The sequence below is a fragment of the Mus musculus genome, chromosome 12, assembly GCF_000001635.26.
Source record: "Mus musculus strain C57BL/6J chromosome 12, GRCm38.p6 C57BL/6J".
Taxonomy (NCBI): domain Eukaryota; kingdom Metazoa; phylum Chordata; class Mammalia; order Rodentia; family Muridae; genus Mus; species Mus musculus.
This window is the reverse complement of record NC_000078.6, coordinates 51,136,332-51,161,130: the sequence shown is the minus strand read 5'-3', so window position 1 is coordinate 51,161,130 and position 24,799 is coordinate 51,136,332. Positions and strand designations below refer to the sequence as shown.

At 40.0% G+C, this 24,799-nt stretch overlaps 1 long non-coding RNA gene across 1 annotated transcript in view; it reads left to right on the top strand.

Annotated features, from left to right (window-relative positions):
* The first annotated feature begins 4,047 nt into the window (after positions 1-4,047).
* The window catches only part of Gm34745, a 30,200-nt gene continuing 9,448 nt past the window's right edge, over positions 4,048-24,799 (top strand). Inside the window, exons 1-5 of the long non-coding RNA XR_872744.3 lie at positions 4,048-4,176; positions 5,853-5,959; positions 6,931-7,044; positions 7,686-7,798; positions 18,585-18,721. This is a non-coding gene — a long non-coding RNA (predicted gene, 34745). The remainder of the gene's footprint in view (positions 4,177-5,852; positions 5,960-6,930; positions 7,045-7,685; positions 7,799-18,584; positions 18,722-24,799) is intronic.

Genomic DNA, 24,799 nt, shown 5'->3' with positions numbered 1-24,799 from the left:
TCCTTACCAAAGAGGGAGAAATAAAACCCTTCTCTGGGTTGGGGAATAGAGAAGGGGGAGTTAGAGTCAGAGTGAGAGACCAGTGGGAGGGGACCCTGAACCATAGCACCTCTTCAGGCAGAGTCCCAGGCAGGGGAACCAAACCCCAGAAAAAGTTAGTCCACTGAGCTTGGAGATGGATGCCTTTCTTTGTGTGGGTATGCTGCAGCTTTTGAGTAAGTGTGGGGGTGGTATCAATTATTAGTTACTGACAGTCTAGCTCGTCTATTAGAGGGGAGACACCAGCTAGGTCCTAGGAGCTCTTTCTTTGTTGAATGCCCATATGTCTCATAATGTATCAGGGTTCTTCACAAGTTTCCAAGAGGTGACATGGCTGGCCATAGCCTGTTAGCTCTTTCTGATGCTCAAGACATCACACTAATGGCTGCTTGAACAGCAAACCTATTCTGTGGCAATGACCCTACATTGACATGTTGGAAATGGTAAAGATAGGAAAAAAGAGGCTAAGCTAAACCACAGAGTAGTGAATTGTGTGTGTGTGTGTGTGTGTGTGTGTGTGTGTGTATCCTCAAAAAAAGCACATTTCCCAGTCAACATTTCATAGTCTTAACAAGAATAAAATATTAATAGCATGAGGTAACAAAGGAATAATGAAAGACAATTGTGTACTTATCAGGAAATTAGCTGCCATGATTAATCTATCTTCTCAGTTCTACTATTAAGAATACATTCAATATTCCTTACAAGAGCACTGTGAACACTGAATGAGTTAAATTTCTCCAGGCAATTTGCAACACTAAGAATATGCCTTTCCAGACTAATGACTCTTTCATGGATGCGATGGAGAAGATATTCAGCATCTGTAATTCTCTTTGGCCCAAGAGTGAAGAGATAAGTAGTAATCATGCCTTCAAGGTAGAATTCATAATCAAAGCCTTAATTAAACTCAATATGGAAAGCCCTTAATAAATATCAAAATCTGACTATCAGATTTTCTGGCAAATATTTAATGCTGTGTTCAGTTAATGCTATCCTCACATCACTGGGAGAAGAATTATGCTGCTCCTCTTATATCCTGGGTGCATAGGACTATCAATGTCATATTTAAATGGAGATGCATCCTATATGTTAATAATGCACTTTCATATTACCCTATTTTTGCCTTATACATACTTAACACTTTCAGAGGAATTTCAATTTCTTTTGCTATTTTAGCATTTATATTCATTATGTATTAAGTGAATATGTATGGCTGATTCTCTCTTCAAGGAGTTTTTAATCAGATCTGTTCTATTTGCTGAGACCTGAAGTCTCATTGCCTTCCTTGACTCTTCTGCCTTTCATAGTTCACTTCTCCCCTACCAAACTTTCTCAATACTGCCTGCTGAGGGGGTTTTGGCCAACTCTTAACTGCCTTATTGCTGTGACCTAGTCCCAGCTATGGTCATTTCTCACATATATTCCTGTGATAACGTCTTTTCTCCTGCTTCAGTCAGTTGCTGTCTTCTCATAGCACCCCAAGGACCCTGATGTAGTATGAGTCAGACCTTGTTCTTCCTCTTTTCTTAAGTGCTGCAGAAGCCTCAGACCACTGTTAAAAACCCAAGTCTTTCTAATGGCCTAAAAGTCCATTCACGATGCAGACATTCCTCCCTTCTCCCATATTTGTGACAACATTTGCTTCTGTTCCTCATTCTCTCACCTCCATCCCACTCCATGGTGTCTCTGGTACCAAAGACCATCCTTTCTGCCTTGCAAGCTTCACTTCCATACACTTTCATGGTGCAACCTTTGTTCTTTCTTAGAGGTCTTTACTTGAAAGTCATGTTTTTGAGTACCTGAATAATGTGAAATTTCCACTCCATGACACTTCCTTATCTGTATCTTCTTTATCTGCTTTATGTTCCTTAAAACACCATTTAGTGTTTATTGGCTATAACTGGATATAACATTTAGTATATATCTATCTTGCTTAATTTATATCTCCTATTAGAATATATGCTTGCTGACTTTGTTGACACAGGAAAGTTCAAGGCTAACCTGGGCCACAGAATGAGTTCAAGGCTGGCCAAGACAATACAGATGTAAATGGTTGGTTGATCTCAAACATGCAAGAATGCTATGTAAGGACAGATACTTTATTTATTTATTTATTTATTTGTTTTACAGTCCAGACTTTATCCCACTTCTGGTTCACCCTCTGATTGTTCCACATCCCATACCTCCTCCCTCCCATCTCCATGAGGGTGTCCCCACTCCTCTACTCCCAACCTACCAGACCTCCCTACTCCCTGGGCCCTTAAGTTTCTGAAGGGTTAGGTGCATCTTCTCTGACTGAGTCTAGATCTGGCAGTCCTCTGCTGTATATGTGTTAGGGGCCTCATATCAGCTGGTGTATGCTGCCTGGTTGGTAGCTCCGTGTCTGAGAGATCTCAGGGGTCCAGGTGAGTTGAGACTGCTGGTCTTCCTAAGGGGTTGCCCTCCTCCTCAGCTTCTTTCAGCTTTTCCCTAATTCAATCACAAGGGTCACCAGTTTCTGTCCATTGGTTGGGTGTAAATATGTGCATCTGACTCTTGCAGCTGCTTGTTGGGTGTTTCGGATGGCTGTCATGATAGGCCCTTTTTTCGTGAGCACACAATAACATCAGTAATAGTGTCAGGCCTTGGGGCCTCCCTTTGAGCTAGATCCCAATTTGGGCCTGTTGCTGGACCTCCTTTTCCTCAGGCTCTTCTCCATTTTTGTCACTGCTGCAGTTCTTTCAGACAGGAACAATTCTGGGTCAGAGTTTTTTTGACTGTGGGATAGCAACCCCATCCTTCCACTTGATGCCCTGTCTTTCTACTGGAGATGGACTCTACAAGTTCCTTCTCCAAAGTATTGGGCATTTTATCTAAGGTCCCTCCCTTTGAGTCCTGAGAGTCTCTCACCTTCCAGGTCTCCCGTACATTTTAGAGGGTCCCCTACCTCATATAGGGCTTCAGTCCTCTTCCCTCCACCCAATACCTGATCATGTTCCCCTCCTCCCCTCCCTGTCCCTTTTCCTACCCAGGTACCTCCCCACCTCCTGTGATTGCTTTCTTTTTCCTCTCAAGTGGGAATGAGGCATCCTCACTTGGGCCCTTCGGCTTGTCAACCTTCTTGAGAAGAACAGGCATTTTTATCTTTTTGTTGTTGTTTGTATTGTCAGTGTTGAGAACATCTCAGTAGCTTTCTAGTACAGCAGTCCCCACAACCCTCCATACTTACTCACCTGAGACAAACTTCCACTCCCTAGTCTTTAATCTCCCTGTGTTTGTCCAGTCCACAAATGCACAGTGTTACCTTCTGTGCCTTGGCCTTATCTCCTAGCAACTGAGATGATGAACATTAGGACTCTGAGTAGACTGTGCTATCTCAGGCTACCCTGGGCAACATTTCTTCCAGCTGGTCAGTCTTCAGGATTCTTTCTGCTGAAAACCACAGTGACCTAGACAAACATTTAGGAAACCCCTAGTCCCCGGGAGAGTTACAATATAACTTAGAGTGTAATCCCAAGCCTCAAAAAATGAGCCATGATCACCTAGACGCAGAATGAGCAAAAGGTTCATCATTTTTGGATGTAAATGTTTACTTTCCAATTTTATACCTATTTTCTCATTAATGATGTGCAGTGAATCACAATTGGGCTTTTAAACAAAATAATTAAACACTACCCCCACAGAGAATAAATAAATGGATATTTGAAATATTTCATTCCTGTGGATTAACCTTGACCAAACAGGTTAAAAACCACTTAGCTTGTAGAAGCCCACCTGTCGGAGTTAGATCCTACTGAGAGAGGAATGAAAATCAGCCACGGACCAGTGATTCTATTGTAGGGATGCACATGTTAGAATTTCTCAAGGAGAAAAAAGTCATCTTCCCTGGACCAAGTACACAAGCGTGGGCGTCTAGAAAGAGGTAGAATTACAGTCTTGGAAGTTAGAATACACTGACTGCATAGGACATGCACATAGCAGTTGAGAGAGAAGCTCACAAATTAGAAATGCTTACTCGGTATTGGGTTCTCCTGTGCTCTGTCTGTGAGAATGTGGGCATTACTTACCCTGATTTTCTTACCGGCAAGGGAGTACCTGCTTCCGGGGTTGGTGAGAAGATGAGATAAGTTACTTCCGGATCACCACTTCAAGCAACACGTGAGTGCAAATAAGTACCTACTAAGTTGGAATTAGTAGTTTTATCATTATTATTTTAACTATAAGTGCCAGGAACAAAGGGGCATCAGGCAAGTCAAGAGAGGTGGTGCCCTGCGAGCAGGTCAAGACGACACTGAGTTGAGGTTGTTCCAGGGTGTGGGAAGGGAGAAGAAATTGGGGAGGGAGGGTCCTGCAAGGAGCTGATCGCATGGGACTGTCTGCAGACCCACTGGAGCACTGAGCTTGGAGTTTCTAGCAGTTACCACAAGTTATTGAGGGGAAATTCGGAGCTGGATTCTAAGACCCTATATCCAGATTCTTCCTGCTTTTCTCACAGTCTCTTAGAATTCCAGAGCACAGAGGATGAGCTCAGGGGAGCGGAGCTGGCAGGAAAGAGAAGTGGTGTTCTCTATCTGTAGTCAGTTAAAGCTATTCAGGAGGAGGAGGGTAGGAAACACTCCCATTAAAAATAGAGAAGCTGAAATTTTGAACAGAAGAAAAAAGATGGAGTCATATAATCCAGATGAAATGCAAAAGGGCCTATCAGCCATTTGATGCTTTTGAATATCTCGGTGTCTAGCATTGTGTAGGTAAAATACCCAGCTGCTTGTCTAAATTTTCCATTTTTCATCCAGATGTTTCCATTCCTTATTGTAAGTGGATATATTTAATAATATTTATAGTTTAATTAGGCTCTTAGGAAAGCAATTATGAAGTTTGATTGGATATTCATAGTTTTGAAACTATAAAGAATGGCATAAAATGTTTGTACTGCTATAATAAAATTCTATTTTTATTTTGCAAAGATGTACTTGATTTTTTTCAATAGAGGAAAGAACTTTAAAAATTCTGTATCATAACAAATTTGACACATCTGTTCTTCCTGTACAGCATATGAGGACACAGGGGCCAGAATGGACCTTGGGTCACAGATCAATTGTGTGAAGGCTGCCTCCAGGAGACAAGGGGTTGGCTAGAGCGGCACCACCATTTGTGCTGAGCTGAATGCTGTCTTCCTGGAGTTCTTGACATTTCTGCTCCAAATGGATCTTCATTTCTTTCCTTCAGGCCAACATTATTAACATTCAGAAACCGTGTCTACATCTCTCTTCCTTTCTCTCTTGCCCTATACTGCTTTTCCTCTCCTCCTCACATGACCTGGTGTGAAATGCTTCTCTAGCTTGTTAATATCCCATGGTCCACACAGTTCTGTGTTTTAACTCCTTTTGTAAGTAGTAACACTGATAACTAAATATATTTCCCTGGAGTGCTGAAGTGCACTCATTTCATTGGTGATTTGGGCAGTTCACTATTAACTGGCAAGGCTGGATGCTTTCATCGCAACGACTCTCTTTATGATCTCCATCCTAATGGGGTTTTGTTGTACACCACCCTAGAGAATGTGGTTGCTTTTCTTTCTGTTGTTGTGTCATTTAAGTGCACCATCCAGCCTGTTAAGGAGTTTGGGTCTGCACTAACAATGCTGCCTGTGTGGGGTGGACAAGGCATGACACCTTTCTTTACTTATCACAAGGGTACCAGCCAAAATTTCCACAGCTAAAGTCAGGTTTACAAGAGAAAAATCATAAACCCATATAATGAAAGTTTTAGGAGAGATGAAAGCCTCCAGAAAGGAAGACCTCCAAATACTCATGAAAAACTATTTTTATACTTAGGTTCAATTAAGAATGAATGGCGGTTGAGCAGTGCATCCAGACTACAGTTGATGTAATGGTGAAGGACTAAGCTTTTCTCTACCTCCCTGTCCTGTGGTCTGTCTCAGGTGTGTGACAGTACTATTTTGGGATTAGGGGAACCTACACCTCTCTGAGTTTTATGACTTGCTTTACAGCGAAGGTTCTACTTTCTGTTTCTCTCCTTGGGGAAGGAGATTACTTAAGTTTTTAGTGTTCTTAATATGCTCAAGCAACACAGTTTGGGAAATGCTTTACTCCTATCCGAGTACTAGCAGGCCCAAGCTTACTTAAATTCCAGAATCATAGGAGATGGGGTGTTTCTTGGTGCTAATGCTATAGACCTGGGTATGATTATTCAAGCTCCAACATATTATTTCAAACTTACAGATTTGTTAGTTTTAAATGAAAAAGCCAGGTTTCTATGTGTTTAAGTATTTGATTAAAATGGATGCAAAACAGAACTAGACCTCAGAGAATATGTCCTCAGAGAAGTCACCCCTGCTGATGCCAGTGAGGAGATGGGGGGACTGTCCCTCACAGGCAGCCCCTTGGGAAGAGCTAGGCTTATTCAGTGTATGAGGAATGTCTTTGGGAATAAACAGGTTTTGTTGTAGCGTTTACATTTTGAACACCTTAAGGGTTTCGTTTATTGCTAAGAATTAACATCTAATTAATTTGTTAAAATGTTTCAACAACAGCAAACAAAGTAGGTAAGAGGGGGAAAAAGCAAAAAAAAAAAAAGTTGTTGCTATGTGCAAAAAGCGAAGTTGAATTGTGCCCTGATTAATTGATTAAGGATGGTTCCTGTGGTGAATAATTATGTTCAATAACTGTCAATATCATTTGCAATCAATTATCACTTATAAAACCAGCCTATAGCAAACTTATTTTTACATGAGTCTTAATGCACCTGGTGCTTTAGGAAGCAGTCCTGGGCTTTTCCTTCAGTGTCCTTTATTCAATAAATTATTATCAAAAGCTCTCACTTTATGCCAACAAGATATCCTCCTCAACTTTGAGAAATTACCTCAAAGCTTGTCTTTTTTTTTTTCCCTAGCAAATCCACTGGTCTTGGTGGCTGTGGTCAGAAGTCCTCTGACCTGCAGTAGATGAACTGTCCCACTGTTCTACACCCTACACTACCCTTTCACATCTTTGGTGTGGCCTCCAGGTGAGTGAAGAATAGTTTTCTGCCCCTTTGATTTTAAGGCTCTGTTATGTGACTTATTTTGGCCAACAGAATGTTAGGAGACATAGCAGAATCTTGATAGATGCTTTAGGAGATGAGCTTGCTCTTTTGGTTCCCATGAAGGTCCAAGCCAGGGCAGGCCTATCTGCAACAACATGTCATCTCCATTCAGAACTGCAGCTGTAAACAAGGCCGCATGAAGTTTATGGAACCAAATCACAGGTGACCTGGAGACCTCTAAGAATGAGGACAAATGTTCACTGGCACATACTATTGATTTTGGGGCTCATTATTTTAAATTAGAAAAAAGTAACAACATGACAGTCCTCCCTCCCCCCTCCAACTGGGTACTTTTTAAGTCTAGTGGAAACTTGTCTATCTTCTTGTTTCAGTTTGGAGGTAATTCATCTGGCCAACATTTAGTTCTAGAAATCTTAGTTTTCTTAGTGTAGTCAGGAAGATACAGTAGAGGTAAGAGATCTCTGAGAGCCCCCAATACCTGCTGTATTTGTATACTGACACATATGTCTTCATTCAGGGAAGAATTCTTCAGACACTTGGGTATATTTATTCTAATTCTAAGATTCAAATTAAAATCTCCAATTCTGTTAATTCCTCTTCAGAAAGTGAAATAAAGAATGTAAAAGCCTTCAATTTTCAGTGCGATCCAGAAACCCTACTTGCTTCTGCAAGCCCTGAAAATGGCCCCATTTTTCAGCAGAGCCTTAGGACTCAGGTATGTGAAAGTGTGTGCTTAGGAGGCAAATGCATTGTGCTGTGGGGACAGGAAGTTGGGGCTTAAAGAGAATTTGTGATAAACGAAATAGATGCAGGACTTTTAGTAGACTAATAAAAATAAAAGAAGAGGGATTTGTGTGTGTGTGTGTATCAGTAAGGGTATTTATTAACATGATTTATAAGGAAGTCATTTATTTAATGTTGAAAAATATATGTAGGACCTTAAATAGGCCACTTGCAAGTGAAGTTTTATCAAATCTGTGGATTTATGCTGGAGGAGTCACTGGTTTGAGTTATTAATTTCATTCTTTTTTTAAAATTTTTTTAAATTTTTTAATTTTTTATTTTTTTCCTTCTTTTATTTTTTTTCCTGTTGACTCTTACTTTATTATTTTTTTTAATTAGGTATTTTCCTCGTTTACATTTTCAATGCTATCCCAAAGGTCCCCCATACCCACACCCCCAATCCCCTACCCACCCACTCCCCCTTTTTGGCCCTGGCGTTCCCCTGTACTGGGGCATATAAAGTTTGCAAGTCCAATGGGCCTCTCTTTGCAGTGATGGCCGACTAGGCCATCTTTTGATACATATGCAGCTAGAGACAAGAGCTCCGGGGTACTGGTTAGTTCATATTGTTGTTCCACCTATAGGGTTGCAGTTCCCATTAGCTCCTTGGGTAATTTCTCTAGCTCCTCCATTGGGGGCCGTGTGACCCATCCAATAGCTGACTGTGATCATCCACTTCTGTGTTTGCTAGGCCCTGGCATAGTCTCACAAGAGAGAGCTATATCTGGGTCCTTTCAGCAAAATCTTGCTAGTGTATGCAATGGTGTCATCATTTGGAAGCTGATTATGGGATGGATCCCTGCATATGGCAATCACTAGATGGTCCATCCTTTCGTCACAGCTCCAAATTTTGTCTCTGTAACTCCTTCCATGGGTGTTTTGTTCCCATTTCTAAGAAAGGGTAAAGTGTCCACACCTTGGTCTTCGTTCTTCTTGAATTTCATGCGTTTGGCAAGTTGTATCTTATATCTTGGGTATCCTAAGTTTCTGGGCCAATATCCACTTATCAGTGAGTACATATTGTGCGAGTTCCTTTGTGATTGGGTTACCTCACTCAGGATGATACCCTCCAGGTCCATCCATTTGCCTAGGAATTTCATAAATTCATTTTTTAAAATAGCTGAGTAGTATTCCATTGTGTAAATGTACCACATTTTCTGTATCCATGCCTCTGTTGAGGGGCATCTGGGTTCTTTCCAGCTTCTGGCTATTATAAACAAGGCTGCTATGAACATAGTGGAGCATGTGTCCTTCTTACCGGTTGGGACATCTTCTGGATATATGCCCAGGAGAGGTATTGCGGGATCCTCCAGTAGTACTATGACCAATTTTCTGAGGAACCGCCAGACTGATTTCCAGAGTGGTTGTACAGCTTGCAATCCCACCAACAATGGAGGAGTGTTCCCCTTTCTCCACATCCTAGCCAGCATCTGCTGTCTCCTTCTTTTATTTTAAAAATTGGGTATTTATTTCATTTACATTTACAATGCTATCCCAAAAGTCCCACACATGCTCCCCCACCCACTCCCCCACCCACCCACTCCCACTTCTTGGCCCTGGCGTTCCCCTGTACTGAGGCATATAAAGCTTGCAAGACCAAGGGGCCTCTCTTTCCACTGATGGCCAACTAGGCCATCTTCTGATACATATGCAGCTAGAGACACGAGCTCTGGGGGGTACTGGTTAGTTCATATTGTTGTTCCACCTATAGGGTTGCAGATCCCTTTAGCTCCTTGGGTACTTTCTGTAGCTTCTCCATTGGGGGCCCTGTGATCCATCTAATAGCTGACTGTGAGCATCCACTTCTGTGTTTGCTAGGCCCCGGCATAGCCTCACAAGAGACAGCTATATCAGGGTCCTTTCAGCAAAATCTTGCTAGTGTATACAATGGTGTCAGCGTTTGGAAGCTGATTATGGGATGGATCCCCGGATATGGCCGTCTCTAGATGGTCCATCCTTTCGTCACACTTCCAAATTTTGTCTCTGTAACTCCTTCCTATGCAGTAAAGAGTGCAAACTTTAGATACTATTTTAGGATAAAAATTCGATATTTTGTGTCTATTCTTTAGGAGACATTCACATTTTTATTGTTTGTAGGAAAAGTTGAGAAATGTTATTCTGTCATTATTAAATCAAATCGTGTCAACCACTTTAAGAAAACAGAGAGCTGTGTATTTAAGAATACGACACCCAGAGCTGGGGTTGGTGCAACCATTTGTATTTCATCCTTTGTGAACTCTTTAGTTCCATTCCCCATTTTTAAATTGGTTTAGCAAGTGGACAGAAGCAAGGAATGAAGTCAGAGGACTCCCAGCAATGGTTCTTGTAGTTCTCACCCATGTTTGGATAATAGAGAGAGTTTGGAAACTTATGACTGATAGCAGGATATCAAGGGTACCAGAATTTGATTCAGACAGGAGAAAATGGAGTTATTTTTAGTAGATTAGTGGCATGATGATCAGAAAGTTTGTTTCAGAGAGAGACAGAGAGAGGAGACAGAGAGAAAGGGGTGTGAGTAGCTTTTAGGGAATCTACACTTCTCAGACAGCACCAGGTACTCCAACAGATCAGGAATAAATACGATTCCAAAATACATATAGAGAAGAGGGAAGATGATTTAGGGTGGATGCCTGTCTGTGGGTGATAGAACCCTTGAATGACCAGTGACACTTGACAATCTGACAGCAGACATATTTTAGGGATATATTTAGTAAACAGATTTTGAGGTCCCCACGAAGTCCTCCTTCCCAAGAAGTAAAAGAGAGATAATGACAGCTCTCTTGTCTCTTCAGGGACACATGATTGCCCACAGTAGGAGAAACGATAGTTCTTGTAGTGCTCACCCATCTTTGGGCAAATCTCTTTTCAACTCCATGACCATTTTGTAGACAGAACTAATGTGTTTCTATCATGCCCTGTCTACTTGATTTTATTCTGGCGAATGCAAACATCAAGTATCTCAACTTCCATTGATTTCTTGAGAACACTGCTGCTCAGTAAAGTCATAAAAATGACATCCAGACTTCCATGAAGACTTTTGGCCACACAAGTCTTTGCCCTACCCTTTGCTCTTTCTTCTGTTATCTGAAAAGGAGACTGACTTTGCAAAGAGGCAAACACTAGATAGAGTTACTTCTTAAGATCAAAAATAATGGAATTAAAATGACATATACTTGAAGGGGTTCAGTCTTGGTGTTTGTAAAAAAAAAATCTCTTGAGATGGAAGTTCCTCATGTTCAAAGAGACTTCAAAGCCAGATGCCTTCATTCCCAATTGAGAACATGTAGTTCAGCAACCAGCTGCTGTTTTTCATACTGGATTTGGGAGAGAGGCTAAGCAGCAGGGCAGGGGGTAGGGTGGGACATAAATGGTTTATAAGGTCTCTAGACACCATCAGAGGTCTTTGCTTATTCCTTTAAGCCTTTACTTTCACACATTTAAGGTTTCCTTAGTTGGAAGGTTATTTGACTTAAAAAAAAAAAGCTGACCAATGTCCAAGGTCACTTCATTTTTTTCTGCTGTTCATTATCAGTTCAATCTGATTACACCTCAATCTGATTAATTCTCAAATCAAGCCTAGATTTGTGTTTTCGGCTAGAAAAGATATCACACAGAATGTCAAGCTTTGACAAAGACATTCAAGCAATGACTAAATATACCACAAACCGAAAAGCACAAGGAAGAAAAACTTCATGCCAGCTGCAAAAGCAACAGGCATGGCTTCAAGTTTTGTTTTGTTTGGTAAATGTAGGATGAGCTTAGTTTGTGAGAGCAAATGGTGCCAAGAAATTTATGTGTTAGCAAGGCAAGGACTCAACAGAATCATGTAGAAGCAACATCACTTAGGCCTTTATGGGAGGGCTTTTCAGAATGACATAGAAGGACTCTGGCCACTGACAAGGGCCTTGAATATTTATATATTTTCATAGGTTGATTTTCCATACTAGTTTTACTATTTGACTAAAGCTCACAAAAATATTATGGAAATATTAGTTTTCTCAAAGCTCCACTAACTGGGTATTATTATTGTAAAGATTATGATTTTGCAATTGGAAGAGTTATTGACATTTTCATCACTTGGCTCCCCCTCCTTGCTGCCCACCACTGTGCAAGCACAGGGTTATATGGAGGACAGACTTAGGGGATTTTCTCCAGCTGTGCTGGTTTGCAAATGGCCACAGTGAATCTACTGGAGCCAGGCTTCTTCTCAGAGGATAGGTTCGTGTGTGAACAAGTTAGCAATCTATGGCGGAGGAAGAATCTGTGGTAATTTGAACTTTTGAATAACCAACTAGAGTACAATGTTTGAAAAGCTGTAGAAAAGACTTCCTCATAATTCACAATTGAAGATGAGACTTTCATAATTTTGCCCCAAAAGAGTTCCATTTTAAACATCTTATAGGTAAATAGAAGGAAATGGCAAGTATTTCAATTGGATTTGTTCTCAAACCCGTTTTAACTTGAGCAATTGCTGCAATAAAATTTCTTTAATATCTTTGTTTAACTGCCATTGGTTGAAAGAAAGCCTAAATCTGGGGCTATTTCTAAAATTGAAGATTGAGCATAATTGATATCGAGTGCCATTAGGCTCATTCTTGGCCTTGTGAAGCTAGTTCTCTATTCTCTGGGAATGGATATCAGCTCAGGGCAAAGAAAGTTCAGCACTTATATATTTCTTCCTTTCAAGACTGCTCACTGAATCATATCACAGAATGTACTAACTCTGCCTGCTGGGAAAACAAGGAAGAGGGAGTCTACAGAGGGGGTAACTCTGTGTGTGTGTGTGTGTGTGTGTACATGCACTTCTGTGATAGAAGCATGCATAGCATAAGTGTGTGGACACACAAATGCAAAGTTAATGATTCTACAGCCACAGTCAGGGAAATGGTTGAGCAAGGTCAGTGAAACTGGTAAGAGATGCAATTTCCGCTGGGATGTAGTTGATAGCTAGGAGTTTGTTAGGTAAATAAGAGAACAGAATCTTAGATCGTGGAAAAGAGTCTGCTCGTAGTGTGCTGGATTTCAAGGGACGGTAGACAAATTGTTATTCTTAGAGGTTCGGCTTCTTAAATGGAAGGAGCTGGACGGGAGCCTGGAAAGCCCAACTTGCCCCGGGAGAATGTGTTGTTTATTGGCTGTTGTTAACATTGTGCGAAAGTGCTACTTTAACTCCAACTTGCAGACTTGTGCAATAAGCCCTCACTTTGTTGCCTTTACAGAAGATGGCATTTCCTTTATTCTACAAAAGGAAGATCTTGGAAAAAAAAATACCAATACATTTCTTCCCAATACTCATTTGCATTTGATTGTCTAAAAGAAACAGATGATCTGTAGAAATGTGTGTGATTTTACTGAACTATACATTTCTACAGAACCACATCATTTCTATCAGATCTTTCCTATTATACAATAAAAAGTCCTTAAAATGAATGACAGGGCAATGGTATAGTATTATCTCCACTAGAGAGGCTTAGATATTGTTTGTCATTGCTTCAATAGTACATTTTTGCATGAGAACAAGCAAATTGTGGGCTCTTAACAAAAAAAAAATCTCAGAGAATTCTTTCTATGTGATGAATTTTATCTTTGTGTATGAGGTTATACAGGGTGACTTCTAAAGTCTAGAGACACAATAAGATCATTTCATACGTATTGTAATAGCAATAAATCATTTATTAACCTGTGCCCTCAGACTTGGTTTCTAATCTGTACTTCTGAGATGACTATTAGTCAAATATATTTTGATAGTCAAATGAGATGCTTAAAAATAATGGGTTCTATTTAGGCAGATTTACTTTCACAGGTCTCTTAGCCACAGTGGGGAGCTATTTTAGATATAAGCGATTTGTATGACTATCAGAAAGCATCTTTATGAGTACTGGTTTGCAGGAAGATAATTGAACTTAAATGAACAGTTCATGGGAGACCTTGCCAGTGTGGATATAGGTGATGAATAATATAAGCTAACATGGAGACCTTGATACACTGATACTCCTTGTGTGTGGAGACTGACCAGAATATTTCAGGTACACACTTGAGGCAGAAAGGTAGTCTATGTTTTTGTTGGCCAGTGCATACATTGGCAGTGAATTAGAATGTATTGAGAAGTGTATACGGGATGACGTCCCATGTTCTACATTGTTTATGAGATCACTGAGGTACTGCTGAGGTTGTAATATCTCTTCCTTTAAAGCCCCTTCTCGCCCAGCTCCCATGGGCATTGCCATTGAACCCAGAGAGCAGGAGTTTCTTCTTAGCACTGGGAATATGGATTGGGGTTGGAGTGAGATGACCTTTGTGTAATGTGTCCAGAAAAAAATATCTTCTCAAATATACTGGATAACCAGGTCTCTGTTTTATAATGCCAGGTATTTCCAGAGTGTTGGGATTTAAAGGGAAATCCCATGGCTCAGTTTTATTATATATTATATAAGAATATAAACAATTAGCATACTAGCTATAAACACACACACATACACATATATTAATTTGAGGGTAGCATTTTGTGTTTTCTAGATTTCTCTAACTTCTTTTACTAAAGTTATAACAAACTTTGAAGGATTTCACCCCATCTGTTTCTGATATTGATTATTCTAAACCAGAAAAGAGAGTGTGAATTCATGAAATATCTTGGTCAGTAAAGCAGATGGTCCTGAGAGTCTATAGAGATTCAGTTAGCATCCAAAAGTCCAGGGGATGCAGTTACCATGCTGCTCATCTGAGAAGGGAAGGAGAAAATGTGTTCAGAAAGGCATGCAACAATATCACCTCCAAGTTAACTTTTCAACTTTTTTTTTCATACATGCAGAATAATGGGCCTCTAAGAGGTCCATGTTCTGCTCTTTGTAACATGTGAACATAGCACCTTACATGGCAAAAGGAATGTTGTAGCAGTCATGAAGATACAAGCTAAGTAACTTGGGATGGGTAGATTATTTTGGATTATTTGGATGAGTACAGCCAACCAGGCAAGTTCCAGAAAGGGCTTTCCCTGTAAGATGAGGAGATGTGGGGGCTGGTAGAGCCTTTGAGAATGGCCCAGGACTGTTGGCTCTGAAGATGACTGTAGGAAGGGTCATGAGGTAAGAAATGTAGCTGATTTCTGGGAACCAGAAAAGGCAAAGGAATATTCTTCTCCACCCTCTAGAATGAGTGCTGTCCCATTGACACCTCAGCTATAGACCTGTAAGGTTCATGGCAGAACTCCGACATGTAGAGTTGAAAGATAATGCATTTGTATTGTTTTAGCCAGCAAGTTTGCTGTAATTTGCCACAGCAGAAACCTGGTACACATTTTCTTCATGAAGTACTACGTTATGTACCAAATGTTTATTTGTTTTGGACCATTCTCTCAAAGCCTTTATGTTGCCATTTTTAAAAAGTTAAACAATTATATTTGTTTAATTTCTGTGCATCAAGGACTACCACCAGCAAAGAGGCCATCCGTGGAAGGAAGGACATGTTTACAGCACACACACACACACACACACACACACACACACACACACACTCACACACACACAGACCTGACAATCTCATTAATATTAATAAAGACTTCTTACAATTTAATGGTAGCAGCTGACTTGATTTAAAATGTGCAAAGAATTTACTAGGCATTTCTTCACAGAAGATGTTCAAATGGCCAATCAGTACCCAGAATGATGGAACACTCATTAAAGTGACAATTTTAAAACAACAACAAAATCCCAAGGTAGACAATAGCAAGTGTTGGTTTGGCTGTAAGGAAATTGGAATCCTGTGCATTGTTAGGGGGAATGTAAAATAGTTCATATGCTGTTGAAAACAGCATGTTAGATCCTTTAAAAAAAATCACCATGTGAGCCAACAATTCCATTTCTATGTTTGTGCCCAAAAGAATAGAAAGCAAGGACACAAACATACTTATATATGGGTTCATCTCAGTGTTATTTGCTGTAATCAAAAGTTGGAAATCAGTCAAGTCTTCATAGACAGACTAATAGTAAACAACATATGAAAAAAAATGTGCACACATACACACTGTGGAATACTATTCAGCCTTAAAAAATAGGATTTGGATGCACGCCACATGCAGGCATGAATAGAAATGAGCTAGACACAAAAGATCAAAGATTCTACGATTCTTCTTTCTTTTTTTAAAAAAATTTTTATTAGGTATTTTCCTCATTTACATTTCCAATGCTATCCCAAAAGTCCCCCATACCCACCCACCCCTACTCCCCTACCCACCCACTCCCCCTTTTTGGCCCTGGCATTCCCCTGTACTGAGGCATATAAAGTTTGCACGACCAATGGGCATCTCTTTCCACTGATGGCCGACTAGGCCATCTTCTGATACATATGCAGCTAGAGACAAGAGCTCCGGGGTACTGGTTAGTTCATATTGTTGTTCCACCTATAGGGTTGCAGTTCCCTTTAGCTCCTTGGGTACTTTCTCTAGCTCCTCCATTGGGGGCCCTGTGATCCATCCAATAGCTGACTGTGAGCATCCACTTCTGTGTTTGCTAGGCCCCGGGCATAGTCTCACAAGAGACAGCTATATCTGGGTCCTAAGGTACCTAGAGTAGTCAGTTCATAGGGACAGAAGGTTTAATGGTGGTGGGAGATAGACATGGGAATTACTGTTTAGTGAGTATGGACTTCAGTTTGGGAACAAGAAAATACTTCGGGAGTGATAAATTCTCATCAATATGTACTTCACACTCTGAGCATTTAGAGTGGCAAGTTTCATGTTACACTTATTTTACCAAATAAAGAATTGATGTACTTGGAGAAAAAAGGAGCAACATGACATTGTTCTAAACACATTTGGCACATAGTGAGGCGAGCATGACAAGCAAGAAAGAGCTTTGCAGAAAAGTGCCACTCAAGCTGGGCATCCACTTTAATCCCTTAGAAGATATCAGGCAATATCTGGAGATATTTGTGCTTCTCATCTCTGCTACAATGCACAGCTCTGCACCCACAGAAAGGAATTACCCAGCCACAGATGTTAGCATTGGAAGAGGTGATTGGGTAAAAAGCACAGACAGATGACAGTAATGTCTGAAATGCACAGTTGTTAGGAGTTTGCAAAAAAAAAAAAAAGGCCACCTGCTCTTTAAGATGAGAGAAGGAGGTTAGTGGAGATAAGAGAGGTGAATCTTTGGAAGATGAATTAGCTCTGAGGAGAGGTCCAAGGCAGGAGGCCAGGTAGGCAGTTGCTATGGAAATCTATTGTGGTGAAAGAGGACACAGTGGGGTGTGATGAGCACTGTTCTAAGGGCTTTGCTGTGTTAGTACATGGAGTCCTCACTAGCATTCTGAGTTAAAGTTATCTTTTCATTTTATAGAGGAGAACAAGGAAGGCAGAGTAAGTAACTGTCAACAGGGGATGGGGTGGGGTGGGGGTGGGGGACAAACTCTGGGGGGACAAGGCTACTTCATGCTGTAGGGTGAGTCTTCTTTTTCCTTTTAAAATCTGGGTGCATCTCTTTTTAACCTGTCAGCTTAGTTGGAAAAAAAATTGGGTTTGTGGTGAAGGAGGAAAAAACCGAGATTATTTAGAATTTTCTTCCTTTCTCTACCAGCCTGAACTTGAGGAAGGCTGAGGCAGCCAAGAAGACAGAACTGGCTTCTTGAGTTTTAAAAATTTGCTTGGAGAGATGAGGATTAAGAGTGGGTGAATTAAAAATACAGGTTGGAGGAGGTGAATAATGAGGGAGGGATCACAATCTCTCACCCACCAGCTCTCAGATTTCTGCCTCTCCAAAAGCTTCAGCAGGCTGTACGTGCCATTTCACTGACATGCGTCAAACTTGAGAAACACAATCTAGGCCAGGATTGTCACTCCACCTCCCACTTCCCAGGAACACTTGCTCGTCCCCAACACTTCCCACTCAACCACTAATCCTTTCCTATGGAAAGGAAGGGAGATGGCCATGCCCTGCTGGGAAGGCACTGTAAAAGCTTGCTTAGGGACAGAGGGCTGGAGAGGAGAGAGGAGGCTCTGTTTCTTAGAGAGCACTTGCTGCTCTTTGCATGCTCCTTTCAACAAGAATTGCAGCTTGCACAGAAACTCTGGAAAAGGCTGAAAAGCTGCCAGCCCAAATAATGTTTGTCTTTGCGAAGCTAAAGCCCCAAATCCAGCTGTGCGAGCATATCCTATCACTAGTCAACTTTGTCATCTTGGACAACACTACCCCATTCACTGCTGTTCTATGTCCTGCTTTCCCCTGACCTCCACTCTTTTCTCTGATATTCACAACAGGCCTCTGGAATAGGCCAGGCAGACTCTTTTCCTACTAAGAAAAACTGCAGTTAAAAAGAAAAAGTAATCTATCCATGGTCACCAAGTTACAGAGTGGCACCAATGGCCAATGAACGAGGTGTCTGACTCAATTCTAATCCATTTGCCTAATGTTCTTCATATAAGCCACCTTGAAAGTGTATTACCAAGGATTCCTGGGACCTTCTCCCAGGTCTAGCATATGTATAACCATAGAAGAATGTTAATAGTATAATTTTTCTAGCATTTAGGAAGCATGCCTAGATTAACTTGGTAGACTGAGGGTGGGATCTGAGATTGTGAGGTTTTTTTTTTTTTTTTTTTTTTTTTTTTTTTTAACAACTCCAGGGAACACACAGATGACACCTGACTAGAACATTGTCTAATGGCACATTATACCTCAGCTCACTCATCTGTCAGAGATGTAATAACCAATTCTCTTCATTCCCAGTATTGCCAGTGAAAATATATTGACGTGAAGTTGGCTACAAGTACTTTGTAGCTCATCCTTTCCAGTAGAATAAGCAGCTCATATCCTTGCCTCTAAATCTGGATGGCCTGCCGACAAGCTCTACTGAACAGGATTAGGTAAGAGGTAGCATGTGATTTCTATCCAAGATTGTGAATGGTCTTGGGACTCCCATTCTTCCCCTCACAGAAGCCTAAAACCACTATGAAAGAAGGTCTAGACAAGAACTTATGGTGACCTAGATCTGAGCATATGAATGAGGCTACCTAGAATCATGCTTTCCCTTGACTGAATCCACTTGAGCGAGCTCAGGTGGGACTATTGCCCCATTAGTACTGTGAGAAATAATAAATTGTGGGGTATAAGTTTGAGAGAGTTTGTTTTACAGCAATACCCAACTCAACTGGGAATAAAATGGAGAGTTAGTGTGAAATAATTTAAAATTATAGCAATAGTCTACAAATCCTCTCCTAATATAGCATTCTCATAAGTAATAAAACAAGTTATATTCAAAATGGACAAGGCAGATAACAGATTTAAAGTCAAAATACTAAAATAGAGAAACCTTGTACTACAAAGAAATATATATACACACACACTATTGCTCTGTCTATTAGTAGGTGTGGAGACTGAGCTGGAATTGGGCACCAGCATGTTTTACTGCCTCATAAAGACTGGGGAGAGCCAGAGTCAGCAGTGGGTGCTAAGTCTGGAAGAAAATGACACATTGATGTCAATTTCTTCTTGATTTCTGAAAAGAGAGTCCTAATTATATGGGAGAAAGACCTTATTTATTACTTTTCTGTCGTGATAAAATTCTCACCAGGGGAACAGACAGGGTCTAATGTCTCAGTGGCCTCCAGACTCTTGCATCACTGTCTCTATTGCTCTTCTACCCACTAGAAGGAGCTGGATCATAAAAGGCAGAAATTTCTAGATTATGTTCTCTCCTAAGCAATTTAAAAACTCTTTTTTCCCCCCTAGATTTTCTGCACTGGGCTTCTTTTTCCTAAATAAAAGCAGGGCAAACAACCCCTCCCAGGAATGTCTGCTGCATGAATATTGATGACCTACTAATTCACAGCAGTGCACAGCAAGAGCAAATGTGATGTGTTGATTTGGTAAAGGCCAATCAGAAGATGGGCAGCCTGCTTGTGCCTTCTCCATACCTGGAGAAATAAAGTCCTCAGAATGTCCCTGACTCCAGAAAGCTTGTGCATAATGGGAGGGAACACTGCTTTCCTGTTTTCCAAACCAGTGTGACCACAATGAATACTTGATCAAGGATCGCCCTTCATATTGACCTATTGCTCATGTGCTCATAATTTGAAAATAAAACCATGACCTAAAATTCCAAATTCATTTCAGTTGAGCTTAGGGATAAAAACAATTGTATACTTTTATTTCAAGTGTGTTGACTTGATATAAAGTATCTCAAGCAAAGTGACTAGATCGAAAAATATTCCTTTTACATCATTTTCACAAAAGCGTACTTCTAGTGAGGTGAATCTGGTTTTGTTATTTTGTGTTTGAAAAGCAGGGGTATTAAATGTGTAAGGATACATCATTTGGCCTTGACAAGCTTTTTTTTTTTTTTTTTTAAAGATTGTTTTTTAAGTGAAGAAAAAAGAATTTTGAATTGTTTCTTGAAATATATGTTTGAAATGATTAAATTGATACATTACCTATTTAGAGTTCATATATATTTTGACTTAAATCCTTTTTTGTGCTTACAGCAATTCTGTTCATTGCTCACCATCAAGGCACTTCTGTCTGTGGATACGATATAGTGAAACCATTAAAAACACTGATTTCAACTTAGAATATACTTACCTTATTTCCTAGGACAGTCATGTAAAACATCAAATACACAGGACTAGAAAAGAACTACAGATAATAATCAAAACATCAAATGTCCAGAACAAAGAAAGGATATTAAAAGTTGCAAAGGGAAAAACCAAGTCACATATAACAGTAGGCCCATTAGAATAACACTTCAGTTCTCGATGGAAACTTTGAAAACCAGAAAGGTCTAGATGCAGTACAAGCTCTGAGAGATCACAGATGCCAGTGCAGATTACTATATCCAGCTAAACTATCCATAACTGATAGAGAAAGGAAAACAAATCCAATTTAACCATTTTTTATATACCAGTCCAGTTCTGCAGAAGGCACTAGAAGAAAAACTTCAGTCTTAAGAGGTTAACCACATCCAAGAAAAGACAAAAATAAGTAATCCCGGAACAGTAACTCAAAGGTGTGTGTGTGTGTGTGTGTGTGTGTGTGTGTGTGTGTGTAATTGCCATACCACAACAACAAATAATTAGAATCAATAAACACTGACCACTGATAACTCTCAACAACAAGGGTCTCAATTCCTCAATGAAATGACACAGACTAACTTATTTGCAGGTAAACGGTTGGATTAGAGAATAGGATACATCTTTCTGCTGCATCCAAGAAACACACCATACCACAAAGGATAGATGATACAGTTCTAAACATGTATGCCCCATATTGAAGCGCACCCAAGTTCATAAAAGAAATGTTAGTACAGCAAAAATCATACATTACCCCTCACACAGTGATAGTGGATGACTTTAATACCCAACTTTCTCCAATAGGCAGGTCACCCCAACAAAAACTAAACAGAGATATGCTAAATAACAGGCATCTAAAGAACATTTAATCCAAACATTGAAGAATATACTTCTCAGCAGGTTATGGAAGTTTCTCCAAAACTGATCGTATCTCAACAGATATAAGAACATTGAAATAACACCCTGAATCCTATCTGATCACCATGGATTAACTATCAACAATAACAGAAACATTAGAATGTATACTCACTCAAGGAAACTAAAGAACTCAGTGCAGAATGAAAATGGGTCAAGACAGAAATTCTAGGAGAAATTAAAAACTATAAATGAACAAAAATGAAAACACGATTTACCCAAACTTCAATGAAAGCAGTTCGAAGAGGCAAGTTCACAGCACTAAATGGTAACATTAGCAAACTGGAGATATCTCCTATTAGTAACTTAGCAACATACCCAAAATCTCTAGAACAACAAGAAATAATATCCCAAAAGAGTAAATGGTAGGATAATCAAACTCAGGTCTGAAATAATGAAATAGAAACAACTAACTTTAAAAAAAATCAACGAAAGTTGTAAGTGTTGACAAACCCCATTACTAGTGTTGGGCATATATCCAAAGGACTTTACCTCCTACTGTAGAGATACATCCTCATTCATGTATGTTGCTGCTGTAATGATAATAGCTACAAATTAGAAACAGCCTAGATTTTAATCAGATGATATATAGATAATGAAAATGTGGCTCATCTAAACAGTGAAATATTATTTGTCTGTTAAAAATGAAATTATTCACAGATAAAGGGTTGGACCTAGAAAAAAAAATCTGAATGAGTTAACTCAGACTAAAAACACCCCAACTATTTTATATTTTCTCTTCCATGTGAATGTTAGCTTTTTTAATTGGATATTTTCTTTATTTACATTTCAAATGTTATCCCCTTTCCTGGTTCCCTTCCTGCCCCCAGAAACCCCCTAGTCCATCCTCCTTCCCCTTGCTTCTGTGAGGGTGTTCCTCCACCCACCCACTCATACCAACCTCCCCGTCCTCAGTTCCACTACACTGGGGCATCTATCGAGCCTTCATAGGACCAAGGACCTCTCCTCCCATTGGTGCATGACAAGGCCATCCTCTGCTACATATGTAGCTGGAGCCATATGTACTCCTTTGTTGATGGCTTAGTCCCTGGGAGCTCTTGGAGGACTGGTTGGTTGATATTGTAGTTCTTCCTGTGGGATTGCAATCCACTTCAACTCCTTTGGTCCTTTCTCTAACTCTCTATTGGGGACCACCATGTTCAGTCCAGTGGTTGGCTGTGAGCATTCATCTCTGTATTTATAAGACTCTGGCAGGGCCTCTCAGGAGACAGTCATATCAGGCTCCTTTCAGCATGTACTTCCTGGCATCCACAATAGTGTCTGGGTTTGGAAACTGTATATAGAATGAATCCCCAGATGGTACAGTCTCTGGATGGCCTTTCCTTCAGTCTCTGCTCTATACTTTATCTCAATATTTGCTCCAGTGAGTATTTTGTTCTCCTTCTAAGAAGAACCGAAGCACTCACACTTTGGTCTTCCTTTTTTTTGACCTTCATGTGATCTATGAATTGTATCTTGGCTATTGGGAGCATTTGGGCTAATATCAAATTATCAGTGAGTACATAGTATGAGTGTGGTTTTTTTTTTTTTTTTTTTTTTTTGCTATTGGGTTACTTCACTCAGGATGATATTTTCTAGCCTAAGAATTTCATGAAGTCATCACTTTTAATAGCTGAGTAGTACTCCATTGTGTAAATGTATCACATTTTCTGTATCTATTCCTCTGATGAAGGACATCTGGGTTTGTTCCAGCTTCTAGCTATTATAAATAAGACTGCTATGAACATAGTGGAGCATGTGTCCTTATTACATGTTGGAGAGTCTTCTGGGTATATGGTCAAGTCTTCTGGGTATAGCGGGCCCCTCAGGTAGTACTATGTCCAATTTTCTGAGGAACTGCCAAACTGATTTCCAGAGTGGTTGTACCACCTTGCAATCCCACCAGCAATGGAGAAGTGTTCCTCTTTCTCCACATCCTCACCAGCATCTGCTGTCACCTGAGTTTTTGATTTTAGCCATTCTGACTGGTGTGAGGTGGAATCTCAGGGTCTTTTTTATTTGCATTTCCCTGATGACTAAGGATGTTGAACATTTCTTTAGGTGCTTCTCAGCCATTTGATATTCCTCAGTTGAAGATTCTTTGTTTAGCTCTATACCTCATTTTTAAATAGGTTTATTTGGTTTTCTGGAGTCCAACTTCTTAAGTTCTTTGTATATATTGGATATTAGCCCTCTATCAGATGAAGGATTGGAAAAGATGTTTTCCCAATCTGTTGGTTGCCTTTTTGTCCTACTGACAGTGTCCTTTTGTCCTACTGACAGTGTCCTTTGCCTTACAGAAGCTTTGCAGTTTTATGAGATCCCATTTGTCTATTGCTGATCTTAGAGCATAATCCATTCGTGTTCAGGATTTTTCCCCCTGTGCCCATGTTTTTGAGGCTCTTCCCCACGTTCTCCTCTTTAAGTTTCAGTATATATGGTTTTATGTGGAGTTCCTTGGTCCAGTTGGACTTGAGCTTTGTACAAGATGATAAGAATGGGTCGATTTGCATTTTTCTACATGCTGTCTGACAGTTGAACCAGCACCATTTGTTAAAAATGTTGTCTTTTTTCCATTGGATGGTTTTAGCTCCTTTGTCAAAGATCAAGTGACAATATGCGTGTGTATCCATTCCTGGGTCTTCAATTCTATTCCACTGATCTTCCTGCCTGTCTCTTTACTGATTCCATACAGCTTTTTTTTTTTTTTTTTTTTTTTTTTTTTTAAGTCACTATTGCTCTGTAATACAGCTTGAGGTCAGGGATAGTGATTCCCCCAGAAGTTCTTTTATTGTTGAGAATAGTTTTCACTATCCTGGGCTTTTTGTTATTCCAAATGAATTTGCAAATTGCTCTTTCTAACTCTATGAAGTTGGAATTCTGATGAGGATTGCATTGAACCTGTAGATTGGTTTTGGCAGGATGGCCATTTTTGCTATATTAATCCTGCCAATCAATGAACATGGGAGATTTCTTTCTTCAGAGACTTGAAGTTCTTGTACAGATCTTTCACTTGCTTGGTTAGAGTCACACAGAGGTATGTAATATTTATGATTATTGTGAAGGGTGTTGTTTCCCTAATTTCTTTCTCAGCCTGTTTATCCTTTGAGCAGAGGAAGGCTACTGATTTGCTTGAGTTAATTTTATATCCAGCCACTTTGCTGAAGTTATTTATCAACTTTAGGAGTTCTCTAGTGGAATTTTTGGGGTCACTTAAGTATATGATTGTATCTTCTGCAAATAGTGGTATTTTGATTTCTTTCTTTTCAATTTGTATCCCTTTGACCTCCTTTTGTTGTCTGATTGCTCTAGCTAGAACTTTGAGTACTATATTGAATTGGTAGGGAGAGAGTGGGCAGCCTTGTCTAGTCCCTGATTTTAGTGAGATTGCTTCAAGTTTTTCTCCATTTAGTTTGATGTTGGTTACTGGTTTGGTGTATACTGCTTTTACTATGTTTAGAT